At 43.9% G+C, this 20,475-nt stretch overlaps 1 protein-coding gene across 7 annotated transcripts in view; it reads right to left on the bottom strand.

Annotated features, from left to right (window-relative positions):
* CREB1 (cAMP responsive element binding protein 1) overlaps positions 1–12,820 on the bottom strand; it is a 75,226-nt gene extending 62,406 nt beyond the window's left edge. For 6 of the 7 annotated variants that reach the window (XR_009865892.1, XM_062190397.1, XM_062190419.1 and 3 more), the window contains exon 1: positions 12,619–12,817. The gene's annotated coding sequence lies outside the window, so the exon portion shown is untranslated. Of the gene's footprint in view, positions 1–12,618 lie in introns of all 7 variants that reach the window. The other variant, XM_062190412.1, reaches the window with a different exon arrangement.
* Positions 12,821–20,475: the final 7,655 nt, after the last annotated feature.

Raw genomic sequence — 20,475 nt, 5'->3', positions numbered from 1 at the left:
AGGAATCAACAACCATGTTGCTTTTCTTTTTCCCTGTGCAATTCTTTTTGGTTGTTCATCTTGAAACACTTGTCTTTTCTTTGTCATATGTCCAATCTAGCAGAATAGAGATTTATACAATTAATATTGGAAATTTAGCTATGTTCCAGGTTTCTGATGCCAGTAACAGTCTACTGGTGTGATAAACAGAGCACATCTTCATTGAAATCAGACAAGAAAAAAGCATATTCAAATGTTATATGTGTAAATGTATATGTATACACTCAATAGACCAACCTCATCTGCATAAACTTTAGACTGACTACACTCTTAACAAAATGATGTTATCAACATTTTAAGGGAATGACTTAGAATAGCCAATCTGGGGGCCAATGCTGTGGCACAGCAGGTTAATGCCCTGGCCTGAAGCACCAGCATCCCATATGGGCACCAGTTCTAGTCCCAGCTGCTCCACTTCTGATCCAGCTCTCTACTGTGGCGTGGGAAAGCAGCAGAAGATGGCCCAAGTCTTTGGGGCCCTGCACCCGCATGGGAGACCAGAAAGAAGCTCCTGGCTCCTGGCTTCAGATCAGCGCAGCTCCGGCCGTTGCGGCCAATTGGGGAAACCTCTCTCTCTTCTCTCTCTGTGTAACTCTGATAAACTAAAACTGGTATCCTTATCAAGCTAAGCAAATTGTGATTTAGTTTTCAGAAAGTTTTCTCTGGGCTTCCAGTCTAATTATATGTATATATAACAAATTCATATTTCAACTTCTAGTCTAGTTATATATGTATATGCTTCTAGTCTAGCTGAATTTGATGAAATTTAAATGATTTATATTAAAAGGTTGAAATTTTGTTTATAAATTTTTAAGTTCTTTATTAACAGCAAATACCATATAACCTATCAGCTACCCCCACCACCACAGAAAAGAGGATGACACACAGCAAAAAGGAAACTTCAGTACTTAATAAGTTTCCAATACCTTTCAATAAGAAAATCTTAGTACTTTCCCAAATTATAGTTTTTATTTTTAGGTACTGGCAAAATTTACTTCCTTTTTTCTCTTCAGGTAAGACTACTCATTATGCCTTCATATACTTGGTCACCAAGAGACAAACAGTGTTGCTTAGCAAAGTATCAACCATGACTATGCATTATTTTAGGTAACATTTTTATCCTGTCTCTTCCTGTTCCCGTTTCTTGCCAAACACCCACCTCATACTATGCTCACAGCTTTTTACACTTTTGAGGTTCTGAAAATGATTCTATAGATATATCAACATACGAACTGCTCCTAAATCAATTTTAGAGGAGTGTTAAGGAAAAATGATTATATATCTCCTACAGTTACTTTTATAAAAGCAATTTTACGTTAACTAAAGATTGGCGCTGTCTTCAAATTTCATATTCTGCTTCAATAGCTCAATGCTGATATGTAAGGACCCAAAAGTTACCCCAGAAGTTAAATATTTGTAGCCTACTAGTCCACCTACTTAACCAAACCTAGGTGACTATGTGAAGATCACTACATTCAAATGGGAAATGAATGCTCAAGTGCTTTTTTAAAAACAAGTTTGTGAAGCAACATGTTATTTTGATAGTTCTGTTCTGAACTAAATTTTGAAATGCTGTTCTTGGTAAATTATTTACAAATTAGACTAGTGAATAGTGAAAATTCAGTTTTCCTGAAGTGAGACAACACGTCATATTAAGAGTCATAACACAGGAATTCTGATTTTAGCTCTGACTTCACAGAAGCAGAAGTAGAGATCTTATGAAATTTGCAAGGAATTTACAAGACTGATTCAGACCGATACCACATAGGCTTCAATATGATAGAAAGTGAAGAATACTTTATATATTTGGCACTGGAACTGCACGGACTATTAAGCAACATGTCAATCATTTTAATTACATTTTGCTTACTAGTTAGGCCAAACAAACTCAAAGCCCAAGGTACCAAGGATATAACAGGCTATTTAAAAACTGGCTATGGTTAATCTACAAAGCTGGTAAATGACATGTAGACAACAGCACAGACTTTATGTAGAATTTGCTTGTTTATTTATTTTTGTGTGAGCGTTTACTCTTGGTGTTATATAGTTTATGGAGTTACACAGATGAATAATGACATGTATCCACCATTACAGTATTATACAGTATTTTTCTTTAAGTACAGTTTTGATAAAAGACTTGCTTCAAGTTCAGGCATCTTTACCTAAAGAATCAACGTCAAGTCCAACCTTTCAGGCAGATTTCTATTTCCACTGGTGCAGAGCTGATTAATATTATAATGACATCAGTTTTTTTTTTTTTTTTTTTTTTTTGGTGACACTGGCAAGATTATTTCCTTCAAGTGAACTATTTACAAGACAAAACTAATACGGCTTAGGAACAAATATTATAGTAGCTATTAATAAAGCAAGAACCTTGAAAACTTTACTTACAAAGAGATAACACTATGGAAATAGTGAAGACTATGCCTTCCTGTGTGGCTCCACAAAGCAAGTTTACCACTTAAATTCTCCAGGGCTCAGTTTAGTCATTTGTAAAATATGAAGGAATTACAACTCCCTTCATGGGTAAAATTCTGTAACTGAATTTCCAAAATAGAACTGAGTTTATGAGTAACAGACTACACCCACACAGACATAATAAATTCTCATAATCAATACTTTTCACAACATACTACAAATTAACATGTTTCAAAGTTGTCACTTCTTGATTTTGATCTTTGCTTTTCAGTTGTCACTCCAAACTGAGGAATGTGGACAAATAAAGGAAGAGCAGAAAGGAGACTGTAACTCCAAACACTCATTGGAGGCTTCAGTAATTCTTCATTCTGTTTAGCAGGGCTTTCACAGAAATATTTACAAGTGTTTATACAATAATTAAACAAGTTATGATGTACAAAATATGACATCAAAAGCATAGGCACTAAAACAAAACAAAGAGATGAACTAGAAAGAATCGAAATTAAAATCTATTGTGCTTAAGGACACCATGTAAAATATGAAAAGATAACTATAAAATGTGAGAAAATTTCTGTAAATCATATACCTGATAAGGGACTGGTTATCTAGGATAATGAACTATTATAACTCAGCAACAAAACTCCCCAATTTAAGAATGAACAAACGGGCACAGTGCTGTAGCATAGTAGGCTAAGCCTCTGCCTGAGGCGCCATCAACTCATATGGGCGCTGGTTCGTGTCCTGGCTGCTCCTCTTCCAATCTAGCTCTCTGCTGATGGCCTGGGAAAGCAGAGAAAAATGGCCCAAGTGCTTGGGTCCCTGCACCCTTGAAGGAGACCTGAAGAAGCTCCTGGTATCGGATTGGCCCAGCCTGCAGCTTGTCTCTCCCTCTACTCCTCTCTCAAACGAATAAATTGATATAAATGAATAAATGAATATATATTGTAACACGAACTTTGAAAACATTTTGCTAGTTGAAAGCAGTTTATCACAGTGGACAATATATTGGTTGTACAGTTCCATTTATATACAGTATCTAGACAGACAAATATATTGAGACAAAGTAGATTAGTGGTTGCTTTGGGCTGGGATATGGAGCGATTAAAGGGTGATAATTAAGAGATGTGAAATTTCTTTTGGGATAATGAAAATGTCCTAAGACTAAGGAGATAGATATACAACTAGTGAACATACTAAAGCCCCCAAATTATACACACAAATCAGTGAATTTTATCATGTGTGTGTATCTGTTTTTAAAAAGGATCTAAGATATATAAAACATACACACATGCACACCCTGGAAGAAGACAGGGAGTCAGGAAATATACTTTTAGCCCAATTCATCATATCATTCCTTTGGTTTGTATCTTTCCTCCTCTCTCTCGTAAATTGGGTGCAGGGGCCCAAATTTAGAGCTCTCTGCTTCATTCAGGGTTCCTAATAACATGGGCCTACACTAACATTTTCTTAACCAATTTGGGAGTATTATCAAGTTCATTCTACTTCAATGTCTTTGTTTTTGTTGCCTATTCTACCACCTAGAATATGCTCCTTATCTCTACCTAACCAAGTTCTTCAGGTATTCAATTTAAATTCTACTTTTCTCACAAAACTTCTCTGAAGCCTCTTCTCTTCTGAACTCTGTAATCCTTCAAGACAACAGTGAAAATTAACATTCTGCCATATATAAATGATTCTTTCTTATTTCATGCTCCCCACTATACCATAATCTCCTTGAGGGTAGGAAAGATATATGCAGGCTTTATTGTTCATAGCAACTAGAACAATCTTCACTTAACATCTAGGTTATTATTATTATTATTTTTTAAGATTTATTTATTTGTTTGAAAGAGTTACAGAGAGAGGAGAGGCAGAGAGAGGGGGAGGTTTTCCAACCAATGGTTCACTCCCCAGATGGCTGCAATGGTCGGAGCTGTGCCAATCCGAAGCCAGGAGCTTCCTCCGGGTCTCCCATGTGGGTGCAGGGGCCCAAGGACTTGGGCCATCTTCTACTGCTTTCCCAGGCCATAGCAGAGAGCTGGATCAGAAGTGGAGCAGCTGGGTCGAACCAGAACCCATATGGGATGCCAGCAATTCAGGCCAGGGCTATAAGCCGCTGTGCCAGCCCCTAGGTTATTACTTTTCTTTCTTTTTTTTTTTTTGACAGGCAGAGTGGACAGTGAGAGAGAGACAAAGGTCTTCTTTCACCCTCCAATGGCCGCCGGCGCACCGCGCCGATCCGAAGGCAGGAGCCAGGTGCTTCTCCTGGTCTCCCATGGGGTGCAGGGCCCAAGCACTTGGGCCATCCTCCACTGCACTCCCGGGGCCACAGCAGAGAGCTGGCCTGGAAGAGGGGCAACCGGGACAGAATCCTGCGCCCCGTCCAGGACTAGAACCCGGTGTGCCGGCGCCACAAGGCGGAGGATTAGCCTATTGAGCCACGGTGCTGGCCATGGGTTATTACTTTTCTAAACGTTGAACTGAACACACTTTCTTGTGATTATTTCTTGAATAATAAAGTTGAGTCAATGAATTTGCACTGAATAAATGATTCAATGGCAGTATATAAAACCAAGGCATTAATGTTATTGGTCACAGCATGGAGTGGGTGCTTAGTGGTTAAGATGATGCTTGTGGCCCTGCATCAGAGTCCTAGGTTCAGTTTCTGGCTCCATTTCCTGACTCCAGTTTTCCATCATTACACCCTGGGATTTAATAGTAATAGCTCAGTTGAGTTCCTGCCACTCATAGGAAAGACTAGGCTCAGTGTTGGCAGTTGTGGGCATTTGGGGATGGGAGCTGTTTTACACATAAATTGAAAGAAAAATAAAAAGTTGGTCACAGCAAATAATAAAGTAACACAAGAAAATGACACCCCTTTAAGAGTACAAATACTGGAGCTGGCGCCGTGGCTCACTTAGTTAATCCTCTGCCTGTGGCGCTGGCATCCCACACGGGCGCCGGGTTCTAGTCCCGGTTGCTCCTCTTCCCGTCCAGCTCTCTGCTGTGGCCCGGGAGGGCAGTGGAGGATGGCCCAAGTGCTTGGGAGACCAGGAGGAAGCACCTGGCTCCTGGCTTCGGATTGGCACAGCTCCGGCCATGGCGGCCATTTGGGGGGTGAACCAACGGAAGGAAGACCTTTCTCTCCATCTCTAACTCTGTCAAAAAAAAAAAAAAAAAGAGTACAAATACCTTAGAAAAAGCATGGATTTTCATTTCAGTGACGAAAGTAAGATATTTCTGAGTCTACTATTGTTAACCACTTTACAAACAGGAATAATAACCCTCAACGATAATGTTTATTCAAACTTGTCTACATTACATTTTTAGTTATATCTATACTGTCATATAATTATGAGAAACTCATATAACCAGCTCGTTGGGGACACTTTTTTGATGCAAAAGAAAATCTGTTTTCAGGGTCAAGCTGCCATAAGCAATGCTGGCAACCCATATGAACACTGGTTTGACTCCCAGCTGCTCTACTTCTGATCCAGCTCCTGGCTAATGCACCTGGGAAGGCAGCTACCTGCCAGGCACCTGGGAAGCTACGATGAAGTTCCTGGTTTGGCCTGGCCCAGCCCTTGCTGTTGCAGTCATTTGGGGAGTGAATCGGCAGATGGAAGATATTTCTCTTTGTCTCTAACTCTGCACTTCAAATAAATAAATAAATATTTAAAATAAATCTTACTTTCAGATAAAATTCATTCACCTTTGGGAAAGACACTTTCTATCACTACTGGTATATTTCACCTCCACCCTTACACCAAGGTCCTCTCTTGGCTATCCTCAGACTTCTTCTTCTCCAAGTCTTGTCCCTTTTTTGGTTATCTAGAGATCCTAGATTAATCCAGTATGAGGAAGAAAACTGACAGGTGCTCAATATCTTTGTCCACACAGTGGGTTCATTTCTGATAAACCCCTTTATAACCTTACCTCAATCATGAGGAAAAGCAACTTAGGCAGTCAAAAATTTACTGAGGACTTGTGTAAGCCGAGATTTACACATAGATGAGCAACAATCTGGGAAAAATGTGAAACATATCTTCACAGGGTCTTGTTTGGCAGAGCTAACAGAGGAGAAAAACGCAAAACAAAACTTAGGAGGTCAAAAAGAGTTGAGACAAGTGTATGGGTGTATTACAGGGAGAGATGTGAATTATGGAAAGAAAAACTAATGGTTTACTCTTATCCAAGTTTCATCTCAAAAAACCTACACACAGATGAGTGTAGAAAAAACTTAAAACCAGACTCTCTTTACAGCATCAGCACTAATCAGGGTTGGTCTCATATAATAACTGAACTAGAGAGAGTATTTAATAAAGTTGGTGAAAAATGGAATTAGAAGTTTATTTTAGTGTCATAAACTTTTGAAATTATGTGTACTTTTCCATGAACTTGTGAAGTGCTTATGGGTACATTAAAATGGCAGAAAACTAAAAGCCATCTTTACACGGTCAGCTCTTGCTCTAATCTAATCATGTCTGCCCATGCCCCAGGAGACAATCTACTATTTCATGACACTGTGAGAAGTCACTGAGCTCTCTGGTAGCCTAAAAATATGTTCCAGAAGGAAAAGTTTCTGCCTTTATAGATTTCAATTATCTATACTATCCTCACCCCCAAAGCTGTAAAGATAAGTGCTCTGCAAACATTTTAATCACTTAGCAGTAAAAACAGCACATATTAATATTTTACATTAAATACTAGTAAAACTTCAAGATAACCGTAAAGTGTTCTCAAATTAGAAACTTTAGGCAGGGCCAGCGCTGTGGCGCAGCGGGTTAAAGCTCTGGCTTGAAGCACCGGGTGCCGGTTCAAGTCCCGGCTGCTCCTCTTCCGATCCAGCTCTCTGCTATGGTCTGGGAGGGCAGTGGAGGATGGTCCAAGTCCTTGGGCCCCTGCAGCTGCGTGGGGGACCCGGAGGAGGCTCCTGTCTCTGGGTCGGCGCAGCTCCGGCCGTTGCGGCCATCTGGGGAGTGAACCATCGGATGGAAGACCTCTCTCTATCTCTACCTCTCTCCGTAACTTTCAAATCAATAAAATAAATCTTTAAAAAAAAACTTTAGCATCTATGATCACAACACCTTTACTATAACCTGAGCATACAAAGAATGACACTATTTAATGATAGTTTTATTTGTGTCCCAGCTGCTGCATTAGTTATCACTTTTTGAATTTAATCAATGTTAAAAACTTACAGCACATGTATTTTATAGATAAATACACTAACAGCACATGCATTTAAAATACACTATTGCCTAATGCTGCTTTGAAGAGCCATGAAAGAAAAAGAGGCACTGAAACTTGTGTGTGTTAGCTGAAATGTGTAGTACTTGGTCCAACTGGTTGGTCAAGGACTTTCACAGTTAAAAAATAAACAAAATCTAAACTGTAAGGTTTATAATCTTAGCACTCAGTCACATAGGGGAAGCTATATTTCAAATGTAGGTACAGAATACAAAACCCACTAATAATTACACTAAGAAATTTCGGAAAACCACTAAGGTAAGTTAATGAGTATACAACCAATAAATAAATTCAAGGAAGATGTGTATTTTTGTAACAGCCATGCTGGGTAACGATGTCCCATGAGCTATCTGTTCTAAAAAATATATAAACTAGACTATATGAAATGCTCTCAATTTTTTTTTGCCAAAATAATTGATTGTGGCAATATGTTCAAGACTGTAAGAATTTTAACAGACCATTAAGTTAACTCAACACAGCTGACTTGTCTGCCTCGTATAGGAAGACACTTCAAAAAGCTCATCGAGAATGGAATAAAAACATGTTTATTTTGCTATAAATAATTTTGAAATTCATCAATTTTCCAAAAATCCTTAACATATCTTTATCATTTATTTCACTAACTTTCAAAAAATGGCAATAAAGAATAAGGCAGTTCAAATGACAATTTCCTATCAAAAATACTGTTTTTCATTCAAATGAAATGTTTTCCATTTAAAGTAGTAAGGTATAATGGCGAATTTCCTTAGTTTAAAAGGTCATATAAGACCTAAAAATGAAATCAGTTCAGTAACTGGTTAAGAGATACAAGTACATCTATAGCTATACATAATGAAGAAACTCTTGATGAGGGATACCATCCAAATGCTAAACCACAGTGAGTGGAGGGGGAGGGAGGAAAACATAGGATATTATAGTGTGTATCATTTGTATAAAGGGGAGGAGGACATGGATCAAATATCAGGAAACACAAATAAAAAAGGTTAACACCTGGGTGATGGGGCTGGTGCTGTGGCACAGCAGGTAAAGCTGCCGCCTGCATTGCAGGCAGCCTATATGGTTGCTGGTTCAACTCCCAGCTGTTCCTCTTATGATTCAGCTCTGTGCTGTGGCCTGGGAAAGCAGTCTAAGATGGCCCAAGCCCTTGGGCCCCTCTGAGGCTCCTGGTTCCTGGCTGTTGCAGCCATTTGGGGAATGAACCAGTGGATCAAAGACCAACCTCTCTCTCTATGCTTCTGCCTCTCTGTAACTCTGCCTTTCAAATCAATCTTAAAATTAAATAAATAAATAAATAAAACTGGGTGATGAGAACAGGATATTCTGTTACGCTGTATATGTCCTGAAACTTCTTAATGAATTACTCATTCAAAAACAAAATTGAAGATATAATTTGCTAGATTTTGCTTCACAAACGGTGATGTCTTTCTTTTAAATGCTTTCTTCTGATGCATATTTTTACTACTCACTATGCTCCCAACACTTTCTTGGGAATAGAGGTAAGACACTGACATCTTTGGATCTGCTTAAGTCTACTAACATAGTGCTAACAATAATAAACAACTTTAAAAAAAAATTAGGCAACATTTGTTGAGCACTTGTAAAATACCAGGCTATTATTGTATGGTTATCACCAAGGAAAGTTGAGGTGTGGAGAAGAATCTTGCCCAAGGTCCCCCAAGTGGGAAGCTAAAATAAAAGCTTAAGATAAACAGACAACTAGTAACTAGTGAGATGATTCCCTAAGGAACTTTACACTGATCTCACAACCCCATGAAGTAGGTGGTATTACTCTAACTTTAAAGACAAGGAAATCCATGCTGAGGAAGATTTAAGAAACTTCCCATAGCTCACATCACAGCTTTAGCACTGGATTCAAACTCAGGCCTATGGTTCCAACTAGATGTCTTTCAACTACATTCTGTCATACTTAAGTGCTAAATAAATACCTGAATTACCACAAATTATAAAATTGAGTTCACATATGGGTAAGAAAAAAAAAAATCCTGCATTTTTAAAGATTCTCTACTACATTCTTAAATTCAGATCTAGGCTCTAACTAGAAAACAAATAATCCACCACTGGCACATGGCACATCAAGAATTTTCCAAGACTATGTTACAGGTTAGGTTGCCTAAAAACAAGTTTATGTAGCCAAATCTGATATTTATGGAATAAATGAAATTATAAATTCTAGTGACACACTATAAGCATTAAGTTACATGTAAATAATTTTCTGCACTGTGGGGAAAATACTTAAATGATGTGAAATGGAACAGTTGGTTTCATTATAACATGCTGTACAGAAACAAAACCAAGTAACTTAGAATGAGACAAAATAAAGCCATTTCTTTTTGAAGAAAACAAATTCTCCACTAATCAGATCTAATTAGTTTCAAAAAGAAAAGGAAAGGTGCCGTTTTATGATTCAGGCTTTAAGCCCCAAGTTTCCATTTTCTGTGAATATTTCAATGCCTTAACATTTATCTCAAAGTTACCACTAGTGATATATTTGTTATTCAATTTTAAGTATTTAGAGTTGTTCTTTACCCAGTACAATGGGACATAATGGGTTAAGTTTTTTTCAGGCTGTTATTAACATTATAGAGTTTTAACATTAACATTATAGAGTTTAACATTATAGAGTTTTAACATTATTAACATTATGGAGTTTTAAGTTCCCAAAGAACACTCTTCAGGAAAATTATGTCAAAAAGAATTCATTAGCTTTCTAAATGCAAGTGTCCGTTAAAAAAAAATTTAAGTAGACCCAGCTGTAATTTTTACTGAACCTAGGACAGCAAGGAGGTTTAATTTCATGCCATGTTCCTGGTGAATGTTCAAATATTAATGACTATAAAAGTTTGAGAAGTTTCACTTGGATTTGCTAATATTCAAAAATTATGAATCTATAAATTTTAAAAACCTTTTGGATAAGACTGAAAAAGGAACTCACTAGAAAACTTTTTAAAAAACTCAGAAAAAAAATCTACTCTAACTGGCTTGCAGGAAAAATTTATTAAGGAAAAAACAGTAATCTACCACCACCAATAACTTCTTCAGTGTTTGGAAATAAAAAAAAAAATTCCCTTTATTAGCATCTTCTCAAGTTTCTCAGCACTGCCAATGTGGTCTTCTAAAGACTAGCAACACAACTACAAGAAAACTGACTTAGATACAGAAAATCAGGAGAATGCTTCTCCCACCAGTCAGGATTTACTCCCGAACCAGAAGCCTTGCATGTATCTATCACAATTCAATCACACAGTGACAGGTGAGTATTTTTAGAACAAATTATTTGTTCATCTCTCTCACCATCTAAAACGACCGTTTGGGGCTTCACTTTTAAATCAGGAAATGCTTAAAAGTACAAGATGTCAATAGGCAGCTACCGAAAAGGATCTTACACTAAGCCTTCAGAAGACAGACCTAAGGGCAAGCTAAGGCTAGAGTGAAACTCGGTAAGGAGCGACAAATCTAAGTAGGTCATACTGCACGTCCTTTAAAAATGTGGTGTTGTAACCTGTCAGTGGCTTTCCTGCTGTCCCTTTTCTCAAAAGACGAAGAAAAGTCAGTCTGTGGCTTAAATTACAGAACGGGGTTCCCCACTGTATGCAAGACAGATCATGGATACTGTTAATGTCTACTTTTAGCACTGTTAGGACATCCATTTCTCATTAAAGTTTATAAAGAGATCCGTGGGAAACTTGGTAGGGGGTGAGGAGAGACCCAGGTGACTCACCCAGCTGACATGTGTGCACCCCCCTCAAAGTGATGCAAAACAAAAGTACGTCTGCGAACGCTCGTTTCAACGAAGTGTTTCAGAATGCTAGACCTCAAGTGGTTACTACCTAACTGAAAAGGGTTAAAACCGAAACTGTTTCAAACACCAGCTTCCCTTTTACAAGATCCCAACAGGTTTCTTTTTTTTTTTTTTAAAGTTATTACAAATGTTTTTCTTAGCACCCCGTTCCTTCCAAAAAGAATGCATTTCCATGGCTACTGACTTTTAAAAAAAGAAGCGGGGGGGGGGGGAGGGGGCAGTAAGGGAAAGAGTCAAAAATTCCCTAAAAAAAAGCACGACCTCTCATCATCTCAACTGAGCGGCAAAAGGGCAGAAGACAGCCTTTCCCCAACGTTGCCGGAGCGGGGGGCGGAAAAGGGCACCAAGAAAAATACAGCACGAGAAGAGAGCTTGGGGTTCGAACTTTATTGCACAAAAGAGCGTGGAGGGGAGAGCGGATCAGACGCTGCTGCGGCTCCAGCCCGCGCGGAGCGGGCACGCCGGGCTCGGAGGCTACCGGGAAGGCGGCAGGCACCTTCACCTCCTCTGCCCTCGACCGTCGCCTTCTTCTTCCTTCTCCACCCCCCACGGGCTCCCCGGCCGCGGCTGCCCCGCCGGGCCGGGCCGGGCCGGGCCGGGCCGGGCCGGGGGCGAGGCGGGCGGCGGGGGCCGGCGGGCGGGCGAGCGAGCGGGCGGCGCGGGGGGCAGCGCCGGGCCGGGCGGGCGGCCTCCCCCGGGGCGGCTCCCGGCTCCCGGCTCCGCGCCCGGCCCGGCGGCGGCGGCGGCGGGAACGCGGGCGCCAGCTCGCCGCGGCCGCCCGCCCGCCCGCCCGCACAGCCCGGCCGCCGGCTCCCACCCGCGGCCCGCCCGCCGCCCCCCGCCATGAGCGCCGCCGCTGGCTGCAGGCAGAGTCGCTGCCGCCCCGGCCGCCGCTGGCTCCAGTCCGCCGCCATTATTCTTTGTTCGCTGCGAGCGGCGGCGATGTTGTGGGGCTCGGGCGGAGGCTCCATCTTTACCGCGGCCCCTCCTGCGAGGGGAAGGCCCCGAGCGCGGCTGTCCGGCGCCTCCCCGTCCCCCCTCCGTCCCCCCGGCTCTCTCCGGCTCCTGCCTCCTCCTCCTGCTCCTCTTACCGGTGGTACAAGCTCCTCCGTCACTGCTTTCGTTCGCGGCCCGGATCTCGCTGGAGTTTTATTCTCTCCCCCACGTAACACACCGCGTCAAACTACACCTCCGCCGCGTCACTCACCAACACTCCGCTTCTCCCAGCCGCCCGGGCCACAGGCAGCAGCAGCCGCCGCCGACTGAGGAGCCGCAGCCAGGGAGCCAGCCAGCGCCGCCCAGTGCCGAGTGCGCAGCGGCTGCGCACGGAAACAGCCGAGCGCGGCCCGGAGCGGCTCGAGCGGCCCCGCCCCCGCGTTGGAGGCGGAACTTGCCGAAGGCCTTCGGGCTCCTTCGCGCCAGGCGGAGCGGGTGGGGGGTGCTCGGCGGGGAAGAGGCCGGGCGACGAGGGCCGAGACCCGTGCAGGGAGGAGCGCTCTCTACCCCGGCGTGGCGTTCGGGGCGCTGAAACCCCGCGGCGGAAATGTGCAGGAGGAAGCGGGGTTGGTGTGTGAGACCCGGTGGGGGAATTCCCAAGGGTTCTAGGTGACTGGCTGGAAACCCCCCGCAGGCCTACCCCGAGGCGGTAAGCGGCGGGCTCTAGGGCGGCCACGGTGAGCCCCCGCGCGCCGCCGGCCCGGGAACTTTCAAACACGGCGGGGACGGTGTGGGTGCGGCGGCCACCGGGCCGGGGAGCAAGGGCCGCCGCGCCTCGGCCGGCACCCCCAGGCCCGGGGCCTGGCTTGGGCGCTGGCGCGCGACCGGGCCGCGGGGGGCGTCTCAGGGCCTTGGGGGCCCAGGCCGCCCGGCGGCCGCGAGCGGGGTCGTTCTTTGTCCGGAAGGCAGGGGCCCCGGAATTCGCGGTTGAGCCCTGCGACGTGGGCAGCCCGTCTTGGGGGGTTCGGTCGGAGCGAGGTTGCTCCTCCTCGGCGCTCGAAATTCGGCCCCACCCCACCTGCCCGCCCTTCTCGGGGCGACATCCTGTGCCTCGTTCTCTTTTCGCCGCCTCTCTGCCACAGTGGTTTGCGCACCCACCCCCACCCTAAGGCTGACACTGTGACTTCCGTGGCCTCCAGGCTGCTGGCACTGCTCCCCCAGGTCGCCCAAGGCCAACCACCGAGTCTCCTCTCCGCTCCTGCAGGCCTCTCCCTGGGTGAAGCCTTGTGTCCCTTGAAGCCGACTCGTCTTTCTGGAGCAGACCTGGCCCTGCTGCCCACTGACTTCTGCTAGGAAGAGAATTCTCCTTCCTGTTGCTGGCCATCCCCTTTCCGTTAGTTGTTTTCAGCCTTTCCTTCCTGCCATCTCTGCGCCACTGTTTTAACCGCGCTTATTTCTACCAATCGTAAATGCCTTTTCAGCGATTCCACCTGTCTGTCAGCCCTTGGGCAGTCACAGCCTCCTGTCCTTGCTTTACCCCACTCATGTAATGGGCTCCCTGGGCCGCCTTTTGAGTGCCCCTCGTGTGCTTTTTAAGGCTGTCTCATACTCTTCCAGGGCCTCAGGTGTCCTCTGTCAAAGACCTGTCCGATCCTAAAACTCAAGCCAAAGCCTTCCTTTCCAACGTGGACATGTATTTCCAACTGCCTTTGCTGCAGTTCGTTTGGAAGACTGGGGAATGTCGACAACCTGCACTCCTAGTATCATATTCCTTCCAAAACCTTTTTCCCATAGGCTTGGCTCAGTAAAGTGCATTCTCTCCATCTGCTCAGTTCAAGCCAGAAACTTTACATATCTCTAACAGATCAGAGTCAGACTTGTCTGCTTCCTGAAAACGTGAATTGTGAGCTCTGCTTCCCTCCTACCTCTAGTCTAAGCTGCCTTCATCTCTTGCTTGACGGCTCATGATAACCGCCATCCAAACTGCTCTTGCCTCAATCCAGTCCATTTGCTGCACTGACACCACAGTAATTTTTTTATTTTTTTAAGATTTATTTATTAATTTGAAAGTCAGAGTTACACAGAGAGAGGAGAGGCAGAGAGAGAGAGAGAGAGAGAGAGAGGGTCTTCCATCCGCTGGTTCACTCCCCAGATGGCCGCAATGGCCGGAGCTGAGCTGATTCAGAGCCAGGAGCCAGGAGCTTCCGGGTCTCCCACGTGGGTGCAGGGGCCCAAAGGCTTGGGCCATCTTCTACTGCCCAGTCCATAGCAGAGAGCTGGATCAGAAGTGGAGCAGCCAAGTCTCGAACTGGCGCACATGTGGGATGCTGGCGCTTCAGGCCAGGGCGTTAACCCACTATCCCCACCACAGTAATCTTTTAAAAGACAGTTCTGGTTAAGTTGCTACCTTGCTTCGGGTCCTTGAATGGTCTACCCTTTTGCTACCACACTGTGTGAGCTCTATTATCTGGACTTGTCTTCCTCCACACCCTCTCCAACTGCCTAGCTCTCTGCACTCCAGCCGTGTTTTTCTCTCTGTCCCTACCACAGTCTCTTTTTGCTCCAAGGCATGTAAACACATGCCATTCCTTTCCCCTGGTATTTTTTCCCTCATCCACTCCTCCTACTTACCTGTAATTTATCACTCTCTTTCTGATTCGTCATGCTAATAATTATTTGCTTAGTGTCCGAGTAATATCTTACTCATCTACCTTTTCTCTCCTTTCCCACAATGTCTAGAATATAACGGTGTTGGTTAAATATTCATTGAATGGTGAATGTCTGTAATCTCACTAGCATTTTGGAGCTCGAATCCTGGCACTCTCGGGGGGTCAGGCTTCAGACTGGTGGCTTATAAACAACAGAAATAAGAAATATCAGAGCTCGGGAGGCTGCCAGCTGGTCAGGCTCTGCTGAGAGCCTTTGTACAGGTTGCAGATACCCATTTTCTGCTTGCAGCCTTACAGGGCTGAAAGAGAGAACTCCCTGGGGTTCCTTTATCACTGATCCCATTCATAAAGGCTCCACCCTCGTGGAGCTCATTTACCTCCCCAAAGCCCCACCTCCTGGCACCTTCACACCGGGGTGTTAGGATTTCACCATATGAATTTGGGGAGGGCACAAACCTTCAGCTCTTTGCACAAGTTCAGCTCTTACTGCTAGTGACTGGGTAAATTGTTCACTCTGTGCTTTAGTTTTCCCATCTATAAAATAACAGCGGTGATAATAGCACCTACCTGATACTGTGTACTTGGATCAATGTTTGGCATGTAATAAATGTTAATAAAATGTTGCCTTTTACTAGCTTCTGATTGTATATCTCTGTCAAATACATTTTTAAAATTGTGTGTCCTCTTCCTGCTCTTCTTTACTTATTTGAAAGGCAGAGAGGGAGAGAGAGCTTCCATTCTCTGGTTCACTCCCCAAATGGCCACAATGGCCAGGGCTTGGCCATGCTGAAGCCAGGAGCCTGGAATTTCATCCGAGTCTCTCAAGTGGATAACTGGGGCCCAGCTACTTGTACCTTCTGCTGCTGCTTTCCCAGGCACATTAGCAGGAAGCTGGATTGGAAGTGGAGCTGCCAGGACCCCCAGCCAGGGCTCCTATGGGATGCTGGTGCTGGCATTGGCATTGTAGGCAATACTGAGGCTGGACCCCCTGCTCTTTAGACTGGTTCTATGTGATACCAAGATTCTGGATTCATCTTGGCCTACACCAATCCCCATTGAATATGACAATTTAAAACATTTTATTTTGAGGCCTATATTGTGGCACAGTGGATTAAACTGCAACCTGCAATGTTATCATCCTGTATAAGCCTGTGTTCCAGTGCTGGCTGCTCCACTTCCAGTCCAACCCCTGCTAGTCATGCTGGGGAAAGCAGTGAAAATTGGTTCAAGTGTGCTTGGGCCCCTCTCCCCTTGTGGGAGACTCTGATGGTTCTAGGCTCCTGTCTCACCTAGGTGTTGGCAGCCACCATCTGGGTAGTGAACCAGGCCTGGAAGACTTGTCTCTCCCTCTCTAACTCTTTCAAATAAGTAAATCTTTAAAAAACTTCTTATTTGGAAGGCAAAGAGAGAGAAACAGATCTGCAACTACTGCTTTACTTCCCAAATGCCTGCAACAGCTAGGCTGAGCCAGGCTGAAGCCAGGAGCTGGGAATTCAACCCAGGTGTCCCATGTGGGTGATAGAAACTCAAGTACTTGTGTTATCAGCTGCTGCTTCCTAGGGTGTGCGTTAGGAAGCTGAATCTGAAGCGTAGCCAGAACTCAAACATGGGCACTTTAATACGGGGTGTGGGAGCCCCAGCAATGTATTAACTGCTTTCCCACCCAGCTGCCCCGATGGTAATTTTTCATTTCAAAATTTCCTGTTTTTTTTTTTTTTTTATTCACAATGACCTTCCCTTAGGCCTTATCGCATCTCAGTTTCTTTACTAATCCTAGGTGCTTTTTAACTTGAGAACTGCTTATCCAGTTCATTTTTTGCCATTCTGTTAGACCAGTGAGCCTCAGCAGTGTTTAAATCATGTGTTCTTGAATTCTGCTCTCGTGGGCTGTGTTCCCTCCTAACTTTGTTTACTCATTCACATGACCACTCTTTCAAGTGCAAGTTATTTTACTGAACACTTTGGGTGTATGCCAGGTTTGAAATCTAGTGTGGTATCTCCAGAAAGCAGATGTGGACCAGAAATGTTAAGTTTCCAGCATCCAGTTTTTCTCTCTGGGTCTTAGAAGCCATTTCTTTTTTTGACTCAATTTCCCAACTGGGAAAATATGGTCAATAACTGGTCAATAACAGGGAGATGAAAGTAGAGGACAGCACATGGAATTAACTTGAATGTACAATAAGACTGATGAATCTTGAACAGGGTCCAGAGAGGGGGCAGGTTTCATGAGATGATTGTAAAACTTTCAAGGAGAAAGTTACATTTGAGAGCTTTTCTCTGACCACGGCTTCCTTTTCCTGTTGTTTTTCCTCTTGCTTCTGCTGTTGTACTTAATTTTCACCTTTACTGTGAACTCAAGGTCCGTGAACCCAGCCTATACTTTTAGGTCATTTCTTGTGTCTTGATTTGCTTTCACACCTAACCCCAGACCACAGTGACCCAGTTGACTTATTCTAGAAGTCCCCGCTGAGCACCTACTTTGTGCCATGCATTCTTCTAAACATAAAACAGGGAACAAAATAGTTGGCCTCTGCTCTTGGAGATATTAAAATCTTCAACTTTTCTACTTTCCTGACATCTTTTTTTTTTTTTTAAACTTATTTTGCTGTGCTCCCATTCAGTCACCTGATTGTGAATATTTTGACAACTCTCAAAATTAGATTTTCTCTCCAAATTACTCTCCCAAAATCCAGACTCATTTAAACAACTAACCCCTCACTTCTCCACTTGGACATTGCCTTAGCTGGCTTCTTGCAGAAAGTAGGACCTGAGGCAAAAGCTTCTGTGCTGTTGTCTCCTTAGGGAGTGGAATCAAGGGCATTGAGGGTAGCGAAAACCAGTGAATCAGGGGAGGAAGTCAAGAATGAGTCAAAGAGATGCTAACAGTACTCTCCCAGATTCAACATACCCAGTGCACACATAAACATTTCCATTTTGTGTGGCACCCAACAGGCCTTCAGAAAATGTGGGTCTGGCCGTGAGACAACGTGCTGTGGGTGGGTATAGCCTGGAATTGGTTGGCCATTGGCAGTAGAGGCAGAATAAACTGCCAAAAACCACACAGGCAAGCCAGGCTCAGAGTGGCTGAGCTGCTATAAACTAGACATCTCAAGTTAGAACTGCTTGTCTCCCCACATCTAACACCTGCAGCCTTTCCAGTGTTAATTGCCGAGGTTAAAAATCTAGCCCTGATGCTTAATGCCTGCCTGCCTTCCACATTCCATCAGGACATTTTATTGAGAGTGCCTCCCAAATGTACCCCCAAACCACTGCGAGTGAGCAGGGTCTGTGAAACTTTCAGCTCTTCTCTGGTTTACTGCACTGGCTTCTGCGGAAGTGTCCCGACTTCCCTTGACATGCACCAGTCACACTTCTTTCATTTTGGAGGCTGTTCTGGTGCTTAAAATGCTCTTCTCCCAAATATCCACAGCTAATGCCCTCACCTTTTTCAAAGCTTTTCTAAAATGTCTTCTCACTCAGGCCTTGACCACACTGATAAAAACTACAAATTAATACCCATGTCATCTACTTCCATTTCCTCTGTGACTTTACTACCTTCAAAAAGACTACTACCTACTTTGCCACTTTTTATATTTATCGTTGATTATTTCCTCTGTTACAAGTCCTAAAAAGGTGTTTCTTTGTTTGCTGATGTATCTCAAACACTTGGAACTATGCCCTGTCATAGTAAGTACTTAATATTATATATATATATATATATATATATATATATATATATAGTGTGTATATATATATATTTGAATGAATTCTAGCTTGCTTATTTTCTGTCTCAGGTGTTTTAAACTGTTCAAGTTTCTTTTCTTGGTTGCTCATTTAGGTGGTATATGATGGATTTCTTTCCATGTTGTGGGATCTGCAGTCTGTCTTTATTTACTTACTTTTTATTTGTTTGAAAGGTAAAGGCACACAGAGAGGGGTGAAGGCAGACACAGAAAGAGCTTATACCCACTGGTTCACTCCCCAAGTTCCCACAAGAATTAGGGCCGGGTCAGGCTGAAGCTAGGAGCCCACTTGAGTGGCAGGGCCCCAAGTACCTGAGCCCTTATCTGCTATCTCTCATGGTGCAAATTAGCAGGAAGCTGGATCAGAAATGGAGGTGGAATTCAAATGCAGGCACTCCAAAATGGGATGCAGGCATCCTAAGCAGCATCTTAACCACAGAACCAAATGACCATCCCTTCCATACTCTTTATGTAATAGATACTAATATATATTTCTGGATGAGAAATCAGTTGAAATCCTCTGAAATGGCAAAACAAGTGTGAATGACCCAAATGCCCTTTCTACTGAATAATTAACTACTTAAATAATTTTTGTCCCTTATATATACATGGATCTTTTAAAAAAATAATTATAACATTGTGATTATTCACTTGCTTGTCTTTATTGCACAATGAGCTCCCTAACAACAATGTTCTGTTTTGTTCAACTTACATCCCTAGTAATGGGCATGTGGTAGGTGCTCAATAATTTTTTTTAAAAAATTATTTATTTATTTGAAAGTCAGAGTTACACAGAGAGAGGAGAAGGGGAGAGAGAGAGAGAGAGAGAGAGGTCTTCCATCCGATGGTTCACTCCCCAGATGGCCACAACGCCTGGAGCTGCACTGATCTGAAGCCAAGAGCCAGGAGCTTCCTCCGGGTCTCATACGTGGGTGCAGGGCCTCAAGGACTTGGGCCATCTTCTACTGCTTTCCCAGGCCGTATCTCAACTAAACTCCTGATCCACCTTTCCCTCAAAAAACATCCTTGACAAACAGCCTTCAATATCTCAGTTAATGGCAGCTCCATCACTTGATTGCTGAGTGTAACTCAGCACCTCCTTCACACCCCATATCCAGTCTGTCAGCAGATCCCATTACTCTCTCTTTAAATCCACAGCCATGCGCCCTAGCTCTACGGATAGCACTTTGGTCCAGACCGCTGTGGCCTTTGACTACGATTGTGTATCAGCTACCCATACACTTATGTTCCCTACACAACAGCCAGAGTGATCCTTCTAAAACATAAAGCACAGAGTACCAAAGCTCCATTTACAACTTTCCAGTAGCTCCCATCTTATTCAGAAGAAAAGGCAGGATTCTTACAACTAGTCCTACAGGAGCTGGCGCCGTGGCTTAACAGGCTAATCCTCCGCCTTGCGGCGCCAGCACACGGGGTTCTAGTCCCAATCGGGGCACCGGATTCTGTCCCAGTTGCCCTTCTTCCAGGCCAGCTCTCTGCTGTGGCCCGGGAGTGCACTGGAGGATGGCCCAAGTGCTTGGGCCCTGCACCCACATGGGAGACCAGGAGAAGCACCTGGCTCCTGGCTTCGGATCAGCGC

Source organism: Lepus europaeus, chromosome 1 (genome assembly GCF_033115175.1).
Source record: "Lepus europaeus isolate LE1 chromosome 1, mLepTim1.pri, whole genome shotgun sequence".
NCBI lineage: Eukaryota > Metazoa > Chordata > Mammalia > Lagomorpha > Leporidae > Lepus > Lepus europaeus.
The sequence above is the reverse complement of the archived record's forward strand: the minus strand, read 5'-3'. Positions and strand labels throughout refer to the sequence as shown.